Source organism: Saccostrea cucullata, unplaced genomic scaffold (assembly GCF_032062105.1).
Source record: "Saccostrea cucullata isolate Sc308-1 unplaced genomic scaffold, CSIRO_AGI_Scuc_v1 ctg5302, whole genome shotgun sequence".
Classification (NCBI taxonomy): domain Eukaryota; kingdom Metazoa; phylum Mollusca; class Bivalvia; order Ostreida; family Ostreidae; genus Saccostrea; species Saccostrea cuccullata.
The window spans coordinates 9,135-25,227 of record NW_026929757.1 but is presented as its reverse complement, the minus strand read 5'-3'; the positions used below and the strand labels follow the sequence as shown (position 1 = coordinate 25,227).

The 16,093-nt window shown below is 33.7% G+C and overlaps 1 pseudogene; it reads left to right on the top strand.

The window, feature by feature from the left end:
• Positions 1–14,156: 14,156 nt before the first annotated feature.
• LOC134282150 (uncharacterized) lies at positions 14,157–14,941 on the top strand (annotated as a pseudogene).
• Positions 14,942–16,093: the final 1,152 nt, after the last annotated feature.

The window sequence follows — 16,093 nt, the reverse complement described above, 5'->3', positions numbered from 1 at the left end:
GATTTCTTTTTCATTTAAATAGACGAAAGTTAGTGTAAAGAATTACCAAACTGTGAAATTTCAAACAAGTTGACCATTTAGGTTGGTCTAGGAGATAATTAGTAAGTTTATTTTTTCAAAGCCCAATACCTCTAAAATTGCCATATTACGGTATAAATACACATCCGTGCAGATGAATTATCGGCGCAGTGTGCGAAACTAACCAGGAGAATGAAATAGCCCACGGGGCTATCTCATTAGCTCTACTGGTCAGAGACCAGAAGAGCTTATGCGATAGTAATGCGTCCGTCGTCCGTCTGTCTAGCTGTCTGTCCGTCTGTAAACAATTTTTCAAAATGCTACTCCTCCTACAGTTTTGGTCTGATTTCAATTTAACTTGGCACACAAGTAGACTACACTAAGATACATAATTCTGTATATCAGTTTTTGATTTCGATGAACGGTGTTGCTGTGGTTACTAAAAATAGAAATTTCTATGAGTTTCTTTTAAAATGCTACTCCTCCTACAGTTTTGGTCTGATTTCAATATGACTCGGCACACAAGTAGACTACACTAAGGTATATAATTCCGTGCAGATGAATTATCGGCGCAGTGTGCGAAACTAACCAGGAGAATGAAATAGCCCACGGGGCTATCTCATTAGCTCTACTGGTCAGAGACCAGAAGAGCTTATGCGATAGTAATGCGTCCGTCGTCCGTCTGTCTAGCTGTCTGTCCGTCTGTAAACAATTTTTCAAAATGCTACTCCTCCTACAGTTTTGGTCTGATTTCAATTTAACTTGGCACACAAGTAGACTACACTAAGATACATAATTCTTTTTTCAGTTTTTGATTTCGATGAACGGTGTTGCTGTGGTTACTAAAAATAGAAATTTCTATGAGTTTCTTTTAAAATGCTACTCCTCCTACAGTTTTGGTCTGATTTCAATATGACTCGGCACACAAGTAGACTACACTAAGGTATATAATTCTGTGTATCGGGTTTTGATTTCAATGAACAGTGTTGCCATGGTTACTAAAAATAGAAATTTCTGTGAAATACTTTTAAAATGCTACTCCTCCTACAGTTTTGGTCTGATTTCAATTTAACTTGGCACACAAGTAGACTACACTAAGATACATAATTCTCTGTATGGGTTTTTAATTTCGATGAACAGTGTTGCCATGGTTACTAAAATAGAAATTTCTGTGAACTTTCTCCTCCTAGTTCTGTTAACTTTTATTAAAAGCTACTCCTACAGTTGTAGTCTTAGTGCAATCTTGCCACAAAAAGAGACTTAATCAATAATCATTATTCTATTTATTGCTTTTATAAAAGTTTTATGTCCCAACTGCTACTTTTCTCTCCCTTTATTAGCTCTTCTGAGCCAAAGGCTTAGAATCATCAAACTTTGTCAGTTTAGGCACCTTGGGTTTTCGGAGAACGTCGACCAAAAAGTAGGTCACTGTGACGTACTTTTGACATTTTATGGCTATATCTAATTATATCTGATACTTATTGGCTCGCAATTATCAAACTTTGTCAGTTGAGGCATCTTAGGATTTCATTGAATGTCCAACAAGAAGTAGGTCACGGTGACCTAATTTTGAATATCTCAGATACTTATTGGCTTAGAATCATCAAATTTTGTCAATTTAGGCATTATGGGTTTTTGAATAACGTCGACCAAAAAGTAGGTCACTGTGACCTACTTTTGACATTTGATGGCTATATTTAATTATCTCTGGTACTAATTGGCTTAGAATCGTCAAACTTTGTCAGATGATGCATCTTGGGTTTTTAGAGAATGTTGACCAAAAAGTCATGGTGACCTACTTTTGAATATCTCAGGTACTTATTTAATTAGAATCATCAGTCTTTGTCAATTAATGCATCTTGAGTCCTCAGAAAATTTCAGAGCTAAAAATGTTAAATCAAGTAAAAAGTTATTTTTTCATCATATACTTTACAGCAATCTGTAACAAACGTTAATGTTATGAGAGGAATCCAATTTGTTCCATGGGCATAATTATCAAGCACTGGTAAAGAAGAATTTTGATAGCAGAAATATGCATGTTCGTGCTCGGTCAATATGCTTTCTCTAAGGTCTATATATCTTAGGATTGACCTCATTAAAAGGCTATGATTGTCTAATATTAACATTTCCAATGTCTTTGTCTGAGATAAATTGAATTACAAATAGTCAATGCACTCTATTTCTCCATCAATGTACAGGTTCATCAATAGGAGCGGTTAAAAAAATCACTGCAGGGCGGGACAAATAGATAAACAGAAGCAGGGCTTGTAGCACGTGGATTGGCAGAATCAAGATAATGTAAATATAAGGAATAACTGTCAATTTTTCGATTTCATGACGATGATCAATCGATTGGCTTGTGCAGTGTTTATGCAAATTATCACGCAAGCCAATCGATTGATCACATCATGAAATCAAAGAATAAGACAGTTATTCCTTAATATAATTAAAACTAATTATACATGTGTACATTGTTTTTAATTTCGATGAACGGTGTTGCCGTGGTTACTAAAAATAGAAATATCTGTGAAATTCTTTCAAAATGCTACTCCTTCTACAGTTTTAGTCTGATTTCAATATAAATTGGCACACAAGTAGACTACAATAAGATACATAATTCTATATATCAGTTTTTGATTTCGATGAACGGTGTTCCTTGGTTACTAAAAATAGAAATTTCTGTGAATTCTTTCAAAATGCTACTCCTTCTACAGTTTTAGTCTGATTTCAATATAACTTGGCACACAAGTAGACTACACTAAGATACATAATTCTATGTATCAGTTTTTGATTTCGATGAACAGTGTTGCCGTGGTTACTAAAAATAGAAATTTCTGTGAAATTCTTTCAAAATGCTACTCCTCCTACAGTTTTAGTCTGATTTCAATATAACTTGGCACACAAGTAGACTACACTAAGATACACAATTCTGTGTATCAGTTTTTGATTTCGATGAACGGTGTTGCCATGGTTACTAAAAATAGAAATTTCTGTGAAATTCTTTCAAAATGCTACTCCTTCTACAGTTTTAGTCTGATTTCAATATAACTTGGCACACAAGTAGACTACAATAAGATACACAATTCTGTGTATCGGTTTTTTGATTTCGATGAACGGTGTTGCCGTGGTTACTAAAAATAGAAATTTCTGTGAAATTCTTTCAAAATGCTACTCCTCCTACAGTTTTAGTCTGATTTCAATATAAATTGGCACACAAGTAGACTACACTAAGATACATAATTCTGTGCATCGATTTTTGATTTTGATGAACGGTGTTGCCGAGGTTACTAAAAATAGAAATTTCTTTGAAATTCTTTCTAAATGCTACTCCTCCTAAAGATTTGTTCCAATTTCAATATAACTTGGCACACAAGTAGACTACACTAAGATACATAATTCTGCGCATCGGTTTTTGATTTCGATGAATGGTGTTGCCATGGTTACTAAAAATAGAAATTTCTTTTGAAATTCTTTCAAAATGCTACTCCTCCTACAGTTTTAGATCTATTTGAATATAACTTGGCACACAAGTAGACTACACTAAAATACATAAATCTGTGCATCAGTTTTTGATTTTGATGAACGGTGTTGCCGAGGTTACTAAAAATAGAAATTTCTTTGAAATTCTTTCAAAATGCTACTCCTCCTATAGATTTAGTCTGATTTCAATATATCTTGGCACACAAGTAGATTATACTAAGATACATGATTTAGTTCATTGATTTTTGATTTTGATGAACGGTGTTGCCGTGGTTACTAAAAATAGAAATTTCTTTGAAATTCTTTCAAAATGCTGCTCCAAATACAATTTTAGTCTGATTATAATATAAATGTGGCATGCAAGTAGACTGCACTAAGAACATAAAGAGACTTAATCAAGGATCATTATTCTATTCTTGCTCTAAAAGTTTCAATTTCCAACTGCTTAAGTACTTTTCTCTTCCTTTGCTATAAGTACAAACCAGTAAGATTAAGTCTCAACAGAGACTTCTGGTTATATATTTGCAACAAATTGCAGTCATGTCTCACATAGAATTTTCAAATGAAAGGCCACGTCCTTATTTAAGGGAAGATAATTGAGAAATAGTGAAAATTTGATGGTATGTTTTAAAAATCTTCTCAAGAACCACTGTGCCAGGAAAGATGAAACTTATAGGAAAGCATCCTCAGGTAGTGTAGATTCAAATTTCTTCAAATCATGACCCCAAGGGGTAGGGCGGGGCCACAATGGCCGATCAAAGTTTTAAATAGAAATATGTAGAAAAATTCTGTAAAAATCTTCTTCTCAAGAACCACAGTGCCAGGAAAGATGAAACTTATAGGGAAGCATCCTCAGGTAGTGTAGATTCAGGTTTTTTCAAATCATGACCCCTAGGGGTAGGGCGGGGCCACAATGGCCGATCTAAGTTTTACGTAGAAATACATGTATATAGGAAAATTCTTTAAAAATCTTCTTCTCAAGAGTAGCAGAGGCATGAATGATTATATTTATAAGGAAGCATCCTCATGTAATGTAGATTCAGTTTTGTTCGAATCATGACCCCTGGGGGTAGGGCAGGGCCACAATGGCCGACCCAATTTTTACATAGAAATATATAGGAAAATTCTGTAAATTTCAAGTCCCAACTGGCACTTTTCTCTTCCTTTGTTTAAAGTACAAACCAGTAGAGCTACAGTCTCCACAGAGACTTCTGGTTGTATTACCATGATGAAGTAAAAATAAAGTGGAGTCCTATATAAAAACAGTGTAAAACATCGGTTGTGAAGTATTAAACATGGTATAAAAAGAATCTCACATAATTTGTAGTTGGATATAACTTTTATCCAATCACTGCTGGTAAAGTGCGAATCGAGAAAATCTTGGTTTCGGTAACCAGCTACTATTGGTTTACATCATTGAGGCAGTTTATGTCAAGTAAACGATCAGAAATGATAGAACATTTGATTAAGACGTAATTATTAATGTTCAGTATGATTTCATGCAGTAGAATTGTTTGTTTGTTGAATACATATAAGGAGCAATCCAGTAACTGCAGCTTTAGATTACACCCATTCAATGTATTTTACTACGTGTTAAACTCGATTAACGCTACATTATTAGTGTTAAAAGTGATATGAGTATATAATATATGAATCATTTATGATTTCCTATTTCTTTAATGTTTCAGAAGATTAAAACTTTAGATGCAATATAAAGTTTTCTGATAACATTGGGAGTATGGTTACTGTATGTGCGACTCTTGGCACGTGTAATTGCTACGTTTGGCTTCTGTTCTGTTTCATAAGATGCGACGTTTTACTGCTGTATCATAAATGTATTGTTTAATACATTTAAATTTAATATCGACACATCAGGTAGTGCAACTTTCTAGAATCAACCCCGAAAACATATTCCTCAATTCGAAGATTGGCTGCTTCTATCAAATATTGAAAAATGTATTTCATATATACCCACCCCCCCCACACACACATAAATTGTTCTATTAAGTGGAAAAAAAAATAATGGATTAAAAAATGCAAAATTCACTCTATATTGGATAACATCATTAAACATCATGATCTTGTTTTACTGAAATATGTTACTGGAGTATACTTAGTATGTTCATTAAGGCTCTATCCAAAAGTTCAATTTTAATAATTCCAGATTCATATTCTAAGTCATCTTGATTGACTATCTAGATCCTTAAAGTTACAAACTTTCTATGCATGAAGAAGAAACAAAAAAGACCTTGGAATTACACTCCCCCCAAGGAAAAAAGATTGGCTTCTCTTTAGTAAGAATGGGAGTCGTGGCCCTACATGTATTTGAAGGGAATAGAAGTTGATGCATGTAAGAGTGTTTTACTTTTACATCCCCTCCATGAATAGTTTTAACCTTTGACTTGGAAAGATGGCATGTACAGGCATTAAGTATTTCCGATAATTAACATGTAAGGGATATTTTAATATCTCAACAAAATATTCTCATATCTGAATGACATAAAGACACCGGTCTATTTATTAAACATGCAGACCCATGATATTATTTTTTCAATGTATATGTAGGAAGGATGGGGGTGCAGGTGATTGACAATCCAACAAAAAATGTCCAATCTCAGAAGAACACAGCTCCAGAACTGTAGTGTTAACTTATGGTTTCATGTTTTCATCTTTGACTATAAAGACTCAAATATAAAACCATAACACTGCCGTTCTGCAGCTAGGAAGAACAGTTCTATTTTATTGTGTGTTGGGACCTCTCTCTAACTATTCCATTTACACAACGGCCATCTTTGGTATCCAAGGGTTTCTCATACGTTACTTTCCTCATAAACTGAGGAGAGAAGCGTATTAGAAACCCTTGGCCAGCAAAGATGACTACGGCTGGATTTGCGAACCTTACGGTTAGCTGCAGAACCGTATCTGTCCAAAGACGGGAGAGCTGGAAAAAATGTATACCGGTATTTATTGCGCGCAAAAGTGCACTGCTTCTCGGTTTCAAACTGTCAAATTCTAAAAATATTTCTAACTGGCTGTTCCAAATAAATTCCTTTACAATTTCCACTTACTATTTTCACAACAAACAACTGTTGTAAATAACCCTCCATCAAATTGAGACCATCCAATTTCGCATTTTTACCGTCATTTCTAAGATGACAAGAGACAAATCGTTTCAACTGCAACACGCTTCGTGAAGAAGACTAGAGGTCATGACATTTTTATACCCCCCGCTTGAAAAGTGGGAGGGTATATAGTAAACGTCCGTCCGTCTGTCTGTCCATCCGTCTGTTACGCTTTATCTCTTATCCGCAACTCCTCTTAAACTACTGAGTGAAATTTAATGAAACTTTCACAGAATCTGTATTACATATTGCCATTGTGCACCTCCTATTTTACTTTTTTATTCGACGTGTATTTTAGGTTTCCCATAGCAAAACATGGACATTGCAATTATATGTTTACCTATGACATCACATATAGAAGCTTCTGGATAACATTTGATAGGATGAGTCATTACCATAAAACAATATATAGCAACACTTGGACATTATGGGAGGCGGGGGGTATCATTTAGTGAGCTCATTGCTCACAGTACCTCTAGTTTTTGAGTTGGCTCGCGTAGCGAGCTACTCCCTGTTGACATAGCCGTTTCAGAGCTGTAAAATTTATCACACATTCATCAGGGTGATCCATACGCCAAATATTATAGTTCTAGCAAAAAATGCTGTGGTTTGAGTGATTGCATAAACTTAAGAGGTGAAAACTGTATAAAATTTCATACTGTAACATTATTTATGCCTTCATGCTTTTAAAGAAATTTTTGATTCAATATCTGTACGATGTACAATTACTTCGTATGAATATATGTTCAAGCATGTTAGGCGGATCAAATCTTCCCATCTGAAGTTTATTTATAATTGACCTAGAATACTCCCTAACACAAACACCTGCTGCTCTCATTAGCTGCAGCTAGTTGTTGTTGAAAATATATTTTTAGAATCCAGATTTGCTGTGGGAATCTTTAACCTAATTATTCCATAACACTGACCACTTCGGCTAATGTGCTTAAATTCGATCATTATAGAATCCAGTCAAAATAATACGGAAGCCCATTAGTTCCAACCTGTATTTATAAAGGAAAAGCAATATACACTTTATTTATGAACCGAACATGGATCAGACATATAATATTCAATCTCTTAAGATGCAAAATAAACTGAATATATTAAGGTATGGGGCCCCATGTATGAAAAAGCTCAATGGACACGAGCGAGTCAACTCGCAGGCCCTTCAGGCCTTTGATTTTAGCTTTTGTGCAGCTGAGATAAGAATTTGGAGGAATTAATCGAGTAACAATCGCAGCTTTTGTGTGCAATTTTTTTTTCCAGAATTTTGTTTGGGTGGCACTGTAGCACTTCGGTCGTCTATCTCATTTTTTTTCTCAGACCAGCGAGTTACAGAAATATAGCTACCTTACAGTTGCAAAAAAGTTGGGGGGGGGGCATGTCTACATAAAAAATTATAAACATGAATTAAAACTAAAGCAAAAAGACTATTTTCAGAAAATAAAGTACACCCCTACTTGCATACTATGTGCCTGAGATGTTACTGGATAAATGTAGACTACATGCAGCACAATTCTAAGGATGCTATCATCGTGCTTTGAATAAATATAAATTGCAAGGAAAAATATTACCATTATGGATTCGTTTACTGCTTTAAAAAGTTTGATCACTTGATCAAGACATTCGTATATGTTTACCTGCTGCAGTTTTAAATTATTTGGTGCCATCATCTGACTCATTTATACCATATCACTCTATTTAAAAGTAACAAAAGAATACCTGGTATAACCAAAACACAGTATCCGTGAGAAGAATTGATGGAACATTTCGTATTGCTTCAAGAAATGGTCAAAAAGGACTATAAACTACAAAAATTATTATTATTTTCATGCAATTTTGAATAATTTCATAATATGCACGTTTAGTAACACAAACCAACAGTCTCAGGACGTAAACCAGTTGTTGCATTTACACAAATCAAAAGTCGCCTGTGTCAAAATTTTACAGAAACCAATTGTAGCACCAACAAAATGAATTTGCTAGTTATTGACTAATTCCATGGAAATAATTCATTTAGGCCATAATAAAAATATTCCTAGATTCTCTACTGCCCGCCCCGATTTTATAAGGGTACAAGTAAATTCGGCACCTGGTGAATTCGGCACTCAAAGAAAAAGTTAATTCGGCTGCTAGTAAAATCGGCACCTAGTGAACTCGGCACCAGAATCTGGTTAATTCGGCACCAGAATCTGGTTAATTCGGCATCTTTCATTAATAAATCGAGATATTTATTATTACTTAAGATTTTTCCTTAATATTTTCCTTTTGACTATTTGTTGATTAATGAATTTGCCTTTAAGAGTTATTAAACATTTAACTGAAATTTATGTATTTATCCTTGATTTGCGAACACTTGTTTAAAATTATCCGTAAATATTTTCTTTTCTGATGGGATGATGCGTTTAAAATTATGGTGGCATATTTCTGCCCTTTGTGTGCAAGTTATTTTTTTTATTTATGCAAGATAGATTTTGTAAATGCGTTTTTGTTGACATGCAAGAAAATTGCAATGAAATAAAAATTATAAAACATTTACTGTGATTTTAAAAAAAAAACATGTAAAAAACCCTTATTTATGTTGACAACTAATTACATGCAACTTTTTTTTAAACGGATTGATGCAACTTGTTTTAATGTCGCAACTTATAAGTTGATGGGATGATGCGTTATTTATCTTGCATGTCAATAAAATTGCATGTCACATAAATAAGTTATGTCAAATAAAAAGTTGCATGTCAACATATTTATCTTGCACGCTACATAATTAGCATGTTGGATACATTTATATCTATGTCAACATATTCATGTTGACATAACTCTATCTTGCATGTCAACATTTCCATGTTAAAAATTTGAATTTAATAAAATTTCAAAGTCATCGGTCAATTATTATGATTTTTTTGTTTTGTTTTTTTGTTGTTTTTTTTTTTGTATAAAGTCCCTTCTCAATGAAGAATTTAGAATTTTAATTCGAACTTAAACGTACATCATTGAATATTGTTAAAGTCGTATGTGGCATATTTTAGATAGGTACAGACTAACAAAAATGAAGATTTTTTAAATTTGTTTTGTTACTTTGTAAAGACAGGACTTTCCCGTAAATTACACAATTTAAATCGATATTCGAGATCCAAAACAACCAACCCACCTTTTCCCGACTCGGCATTAAATATCAGAAACATCAGTTTCTAGAAACATGGGATATTTAAGTTCCAATGCGGTGAAAAAAATAATTTTATAAATACCAAATATTATGTAAATCTACACATAAATCTCCCATTATTATTATTATTATTTTCTTTTTAGCTCGAATCAATAAATAGTTTTTTTTTTTTGATTCTCACAAAACGGGATGAAATTCTCACGATATAAAGATATGTTAATGGTTAAGATAATATGCCATCTTCATCTTGCGTGAGGTAGTTGATATCATTGTAGCTTTTATAATTCTTTTATGAAATCCTTCGATACTGAACATATTTTTTAAAAAGTCTTACAGGAATTAAGCACAAAAAAGGAGTTGGGGAGAGTTTGGGGGAACATCCGCTGCGGTTCCTGTTATATTAACTCTATATATTAGTTTACTATTTGTTAAACTATTCAACGAGTCCGTATTCAGCATTTATTTACTTCTGTAGTGACTGCTCCCATAAAAACATTTTTTTTTTGGTCATCATTATATTTGTTACATATTAGCGTAAGATAATCCATTTGACATCTAATTAAAATGTTCTACACTACACTAAAATACATCTGGTTATTAAACACGTGCGTTTACAACCCAAATTACACGACCCCATGTAGATTCCTACCAAGCCTGCTGCTTTTAGAAGAATTTTTTATTGAAGTGAAATTATAATCATTATGTTAATTTCTTTTTATATTGACTTACTGATGAATATATGGAGCATGATGATCTGTTAAAAATCAAATATAATCAATGTTTATTTTTTTTTTTCAAAGCTCGAAAAACTTGGAAAATAACCCTAATATATATATGGACTAAAGCAGAGATGATACATTAATTGTACATGTATGTTCCTCGATTTTAGTATATAATTTGCTAATATTTTGATACAAGAAAATTGCTATTTTATCATTCACTATCATTTTAATAGAAAACATTTATGAAGATCGATGATATTAAAAATATTTCCGTACAATCACATTTTTTCTAGATTCGTGCCGTGTATTCTTTGCTTTGTTTACTTTTATGGTGTATGTTTCGCTGCTGTATTATTTTAATTTTTTGAAACTTTATATCTAGACAAAGATTTTTAAATAAAAAACCTAAAGTGTGTATAAACTGCAAAACGTCGATTAATTCACCCCTTACATTAGAAACATTGAAAACATTGGCAATAGAAAGATAAAAATAGATGAAAAGTAAGTCGTATAATATAGGTGCCGAATTCACTAGATGCCGAATTTACCAGGTGCCGAGTTTACTAGGTGCCGAATATACCTGGTGCCGAATTCACTTTGCTTGGTGCCGCGTTCACCAGATGCCGAGTTTACCAGGTGCCGAGTTGACTAGAATTCTTTTATAATCCCGCCTCGATTTTTTTTATTTCTGTTTTTCTTCGTCTTAATTCTGATTGGGATTGGTATTCATCTACCATTCTACTTTCGTTTTAAATCCAGCGAAAGTCGACATGATTTTGACAGCTGAAAAGATGGTAATTGCTGTAATACATGCGTATATATTTTAAACAAGGGTCGTTGGTTGAAAAAGATTGATGATGATGTGAAGTAAGAGATAATTGAACCTTTGCTGTGACTTTTATTCGGGTATTGTAGATAAAATTACACCGATTGACCAGGTCAATAAAAAATCTGCAAAATTGGAAAAAAATAAAAAATATAAAGTAAAAGCCCCCCGCCCACCCAAATTTTTAAAAAAATTCGGATGAGAATATAGCAATTTATTTATTATGGCCTTAAAGCACATTGTTTGTGTCCAGGGCATTAGATAACGTTGAATTAAAGTTAAATTTACCCACTTACCTGTCCAATCAGTCCTGTAGCACTTAATGAATCATTCGAATGCAAGTACATGAAAAACATGATGTAAACAGATATTTACATGTGATGTTTTGATATTGAGCCCTTTTGGGTATAAAAGCAATCCAATTACTTAACCTTTTAATAACTTCTAATTTCTAATACGCAAAACAAGAGGTTGTACATGTAGATATCGTATTTCCTTTGTACATGCAGTCTTTTCTTGTTCTACTTTGAGAACTGGCCTAAACCAATTTCTTCTCCCAATGGGGTGCCTCAGTCTCAAATGAGATGATAAGCTTACCACGTGATTCATAGATAAAGCAAACGTGATTCGTACGGCAGCAAAATTTTTACGCTCTTGGATTTTTTAGTTTTATTTGTGTTCTAGTTTAGTGTTATAGTTTAGTTTAGATAATATGTGTGAACTTTTTATTGGATTCTATTCGTGATTGCAAGACGGATTAACTATCTTTGAAACTTTCTTGATTGAACATTATATATCATAAATTGTCAAGTCAGCCGAACGTGCCCAAAGACATGAGCACAGACTCTGAAACAATGCCGTCAATGGCAATGATCGTAATGCTAAAGATCTCAAAGGTGACGCACCTGAGACAGCTGTGGAATCACTAGTTGCAGGGGTTTTCCTACCATTTTTAAACTGGGTCCGGGGTCCGTAGAATTGGGAAAATTGAGGCGAAATGCGTTCAAATTGGGAAAATTTTAAAAAAGGACCAATTTTGTTATTTTCCTATATAAATGAAAATGATGGGACCAAAAGTGTCTTATTTTACAATAGAGTAAACAACTGTAGACAGATATAAAGAGTTGCACATTATTCAGCTGTTATTGGATAATTAAAAAAATGCAGAAAAAAGTTTTATTGCTATATACACGTGTATTCATGTAAAAAAAAAAATGTTTACTTTAAACGGGTATCATATTCTTAATTGGATAATGAAAAATTCTGGAAAAAAAATACTATTTAGTTTTATTGATCATGCTGACTGAAATAAGGGAAAAAAATTAAGTGTGGTATTTGTAATGAGAATTTTCAGATTTTTTTTTTTTTTTTTTTTTTTTTATATATTCCATTCACAACTGAGAATAAATGAACACAAGTTTTTTCTTGTATAATTAAAAAAAAAATTGCAGGAAACTTTGTTTTGTTGTACTTTGCATTCATGACTGGAGTAAAAGATAAAATAAAAAATACTTTGGAATAATATTGATGAAATTAATTGTTATCTATATGTTATCTATATTGATTTAAGTGTGTAGTAACACTAATTATACCAAAGAAATAAAAACTTATGTTTGAATAGGCTTATATTAATGATAAGGAAGGTAGAAAAGTAGGGTGACAGATTTTTTGCGTTTAGACAAATTAGTCAAACCCTTCCTATTTTTAGATCATGTAAAGGAAGTGCACAGTAACCTAGGAATAAGCTCACTGACAACTTTCATGATAACTGAAATCTTTTATATGATAGGATTTAAGTGACTTAAATGAAACACAAGTGATGTAATAACTAGTCATTTAATATAGTAGGTGATTTACCAATTGTATTGCATCATTAATATTAATAGCTCGATGATCCGATCGCATGTTGACACCTGTTGAGATTTTCAGACGTCTTGCAGAAAAACAAATATTTTATTTCTTTCTGAACTCACTTAAAAAATTTTCTAAGGATACAAAATTGGGAAAAAAAAGATTCAGAATTGGGAAAATATGGCTAAATTTTTGATTGGGAATGGGTCCGGTAACGAACCCAAAAACAAGCCAGGAAAACCCCTGAGTTGCCACAATGCAAAAACAATGGGTGCGTTCACAGTTCTGCCATTGGTAGACAAAAGTTGCCGTTGGTTAAATTAATTACCATTGGCATGCCACTGGTACCAATGTTTTTTGCCAATGGTATATTTTTCTGCAGACATCTAGAGTGTGGTTAATGTTGGTAAATGACGTCACAGCTAGTTATCGACATGGAAACAAGCTAGAAAGACTTGAATTCTGGATTCGCAATGATACAAACGATTTTTCCTCTAAGCCTTTTTAACAAATCATGCCAAAATCACATAAAAATCATATCAAACACTTAAATTCATGATTTTGAAGTATGATTTAGACATGATCCATTAAATGGATTAAACAAATCTCATAGATATGGCAACTAAAGAAGTGTGATCCCGATGTGGTTTGTTTCTCAGCTATGAGTCTGCTATAATTTTCTTGCAATTCTGGCATGTGCAAGTAACTTAGAAGACAAAGAAATCTGTAATTCAGTATTACCAACGTTTCCATTGGACTCCCATTGGTAACATTGGTAAAAGCGTTACATTTGTATGCCAATATCCGTTCAGGGTTTATTGGTACAGTTGGTACCATTGTCAAATTATTGCACAAATGGTATATTGAAAGTTGGTACTAATGGTAGAATTGTGAACGCACCCATTTATTAGGAAATCAAAAATCAATGCTGTGTCTTACACAAACTGTACAAAAGATGCAAGAACGCATGAATGGCGAACAAACAAATAAGGGGGAAGCGCAAGGCGCTGGATAATCCCCAGTCTGCATCAACAAGTAAAAAGCAGGCACCTGACTGTAGCAAGTCCGAGTCGGAGGCAGACAATACCAAAGACGAATTTGAGGAACTTCTATCTGAAGTGACGGAAGAAAAAGAAAGTGATCCAGACAATCTCTTAGAAGAGCTGGCAGAATGTTTTGGTTCTGATGACAAATGCAGCGAACCAATTTATGAGAAATTGGCGAAAGTCGCAAATGAAGGCATGCGGACAAAATTAAACAATGACAAAATTAAGGAGATCGGTGAAAAGTATAGCAGACCGAAAAATGTCGCAAATCTGATCACACCGAAAGTGAACAGCAAAATCTGGGCACATCTTAACAGGAAAGTCAGAACACAGGATGTCAGACTTCAAAAAACCCAGGCACTGGTATGCAAAGCTATTGTGCCACAACTCCAACAGCTGGATATACTTCTTAAGTCAAAAAAGAAGGGGGCGAAACAGCTTCCGATTGGCGAGGTTACGAAACTAGCGATGGACAGCCTCAAATTAATGACTTTTGTATATTGCGACCTTTCATATCGGCGCAGAGAGCTGATTGTCAGCCGGACAAAAACAAGGAGTTTAAGGCTTTGTGCTCCAATGATCATCCGATGACTGACAACTTGTTCGGAGACGACCTCGGGAAAGTTGTTGAAGATATTGTTAAAGGCAATAAAGAAGGGTTGATATCCGGAACGTTTCCTAAGGATAGAAAACCTTATAACAGGAAACCTTTTGGCCATGGATACAGGTCAAATTACAGTCAGTACGGAGGATCGGGAAAACAGTCCCATTTTTTAGGCCACAGATCCACTCCTCATTTCCGGAAGAAGGCCCCGAGCACTCAATACAAACAGCGGAAATGAAAACTACAAAAGAAGTGAGTAAACTTGATATGAATTTCATGAACACAAATGATAATTTCCAAGCAGGGAAAATACCCCACTGTATTGAAGCTTGGACAGAAATAGCTTCTGATGCAACAGTACTTTCAACTGTTCGAGGGTATTCCATAGAATTTGATGAATTTCCCTATCAAATGTGTTCACCAAAACCAATTCAATTTAACAATGAAGAAATGATTTTGGTAGATCAAGAAATCAAACAATTATTGCATAATAAAATTATGGAAGAAGTGATAGATTCGGAGGAAAATGAATTCTTATCAAATATCTTTATTAGACCAAAGAAAAATGGGAAATATCAAGTAATTCTCAATCTTAAAAATCTGAATAATTGTGTAGAATACCATCATTTCAAAATGGAGACTTTAAAAGCCGCAATAAAGTTCGTGACCAAAGATTGTTTCATGGCTTCAATAGATCTACAAGATGCGTATTATTCCTGTAAGATCAATGCTAATGACAGAAAATATTTACGATTTTTGTGGAACGGACAAAAATATCAGTATACATGTTTGGCAATGGGATTAGCGTCAGCGCCCAGAATATTTACCAAATTAATGAAACCTGCATTTTCAACTCTTCGGAAACAAGTTTTTTCAAATGTTGCATACATAGATGACACATTACTTATCAGTGATTCTAAGACTGAATGTGTAAAAAATGTAAAAACCACTGCTTCCTTGCTAGACAACCTCGGTTTAACAGTGAATATAGACAAGTCAGTCTTTATCCCTACACAGAAGATCGAGTTTTTGGGATTTATCATCAATTCAAAAACAATGACAGTTTCTTTAACGGACGATAAGGCAAAATCTATACAAGACACTTGTAAGAAAATCATTGCCTCGCAAAGTCTAAAAATTAGGCAATTAGCGCAACTGATAGGAAAACTCGTGGCAAGTGAGCAAGGAGTCCAATTCGCACCTCTGTATTACAAGTCATTAGAAATAGAGAAAGACTTCTTCAACAAAACGTTGGAAA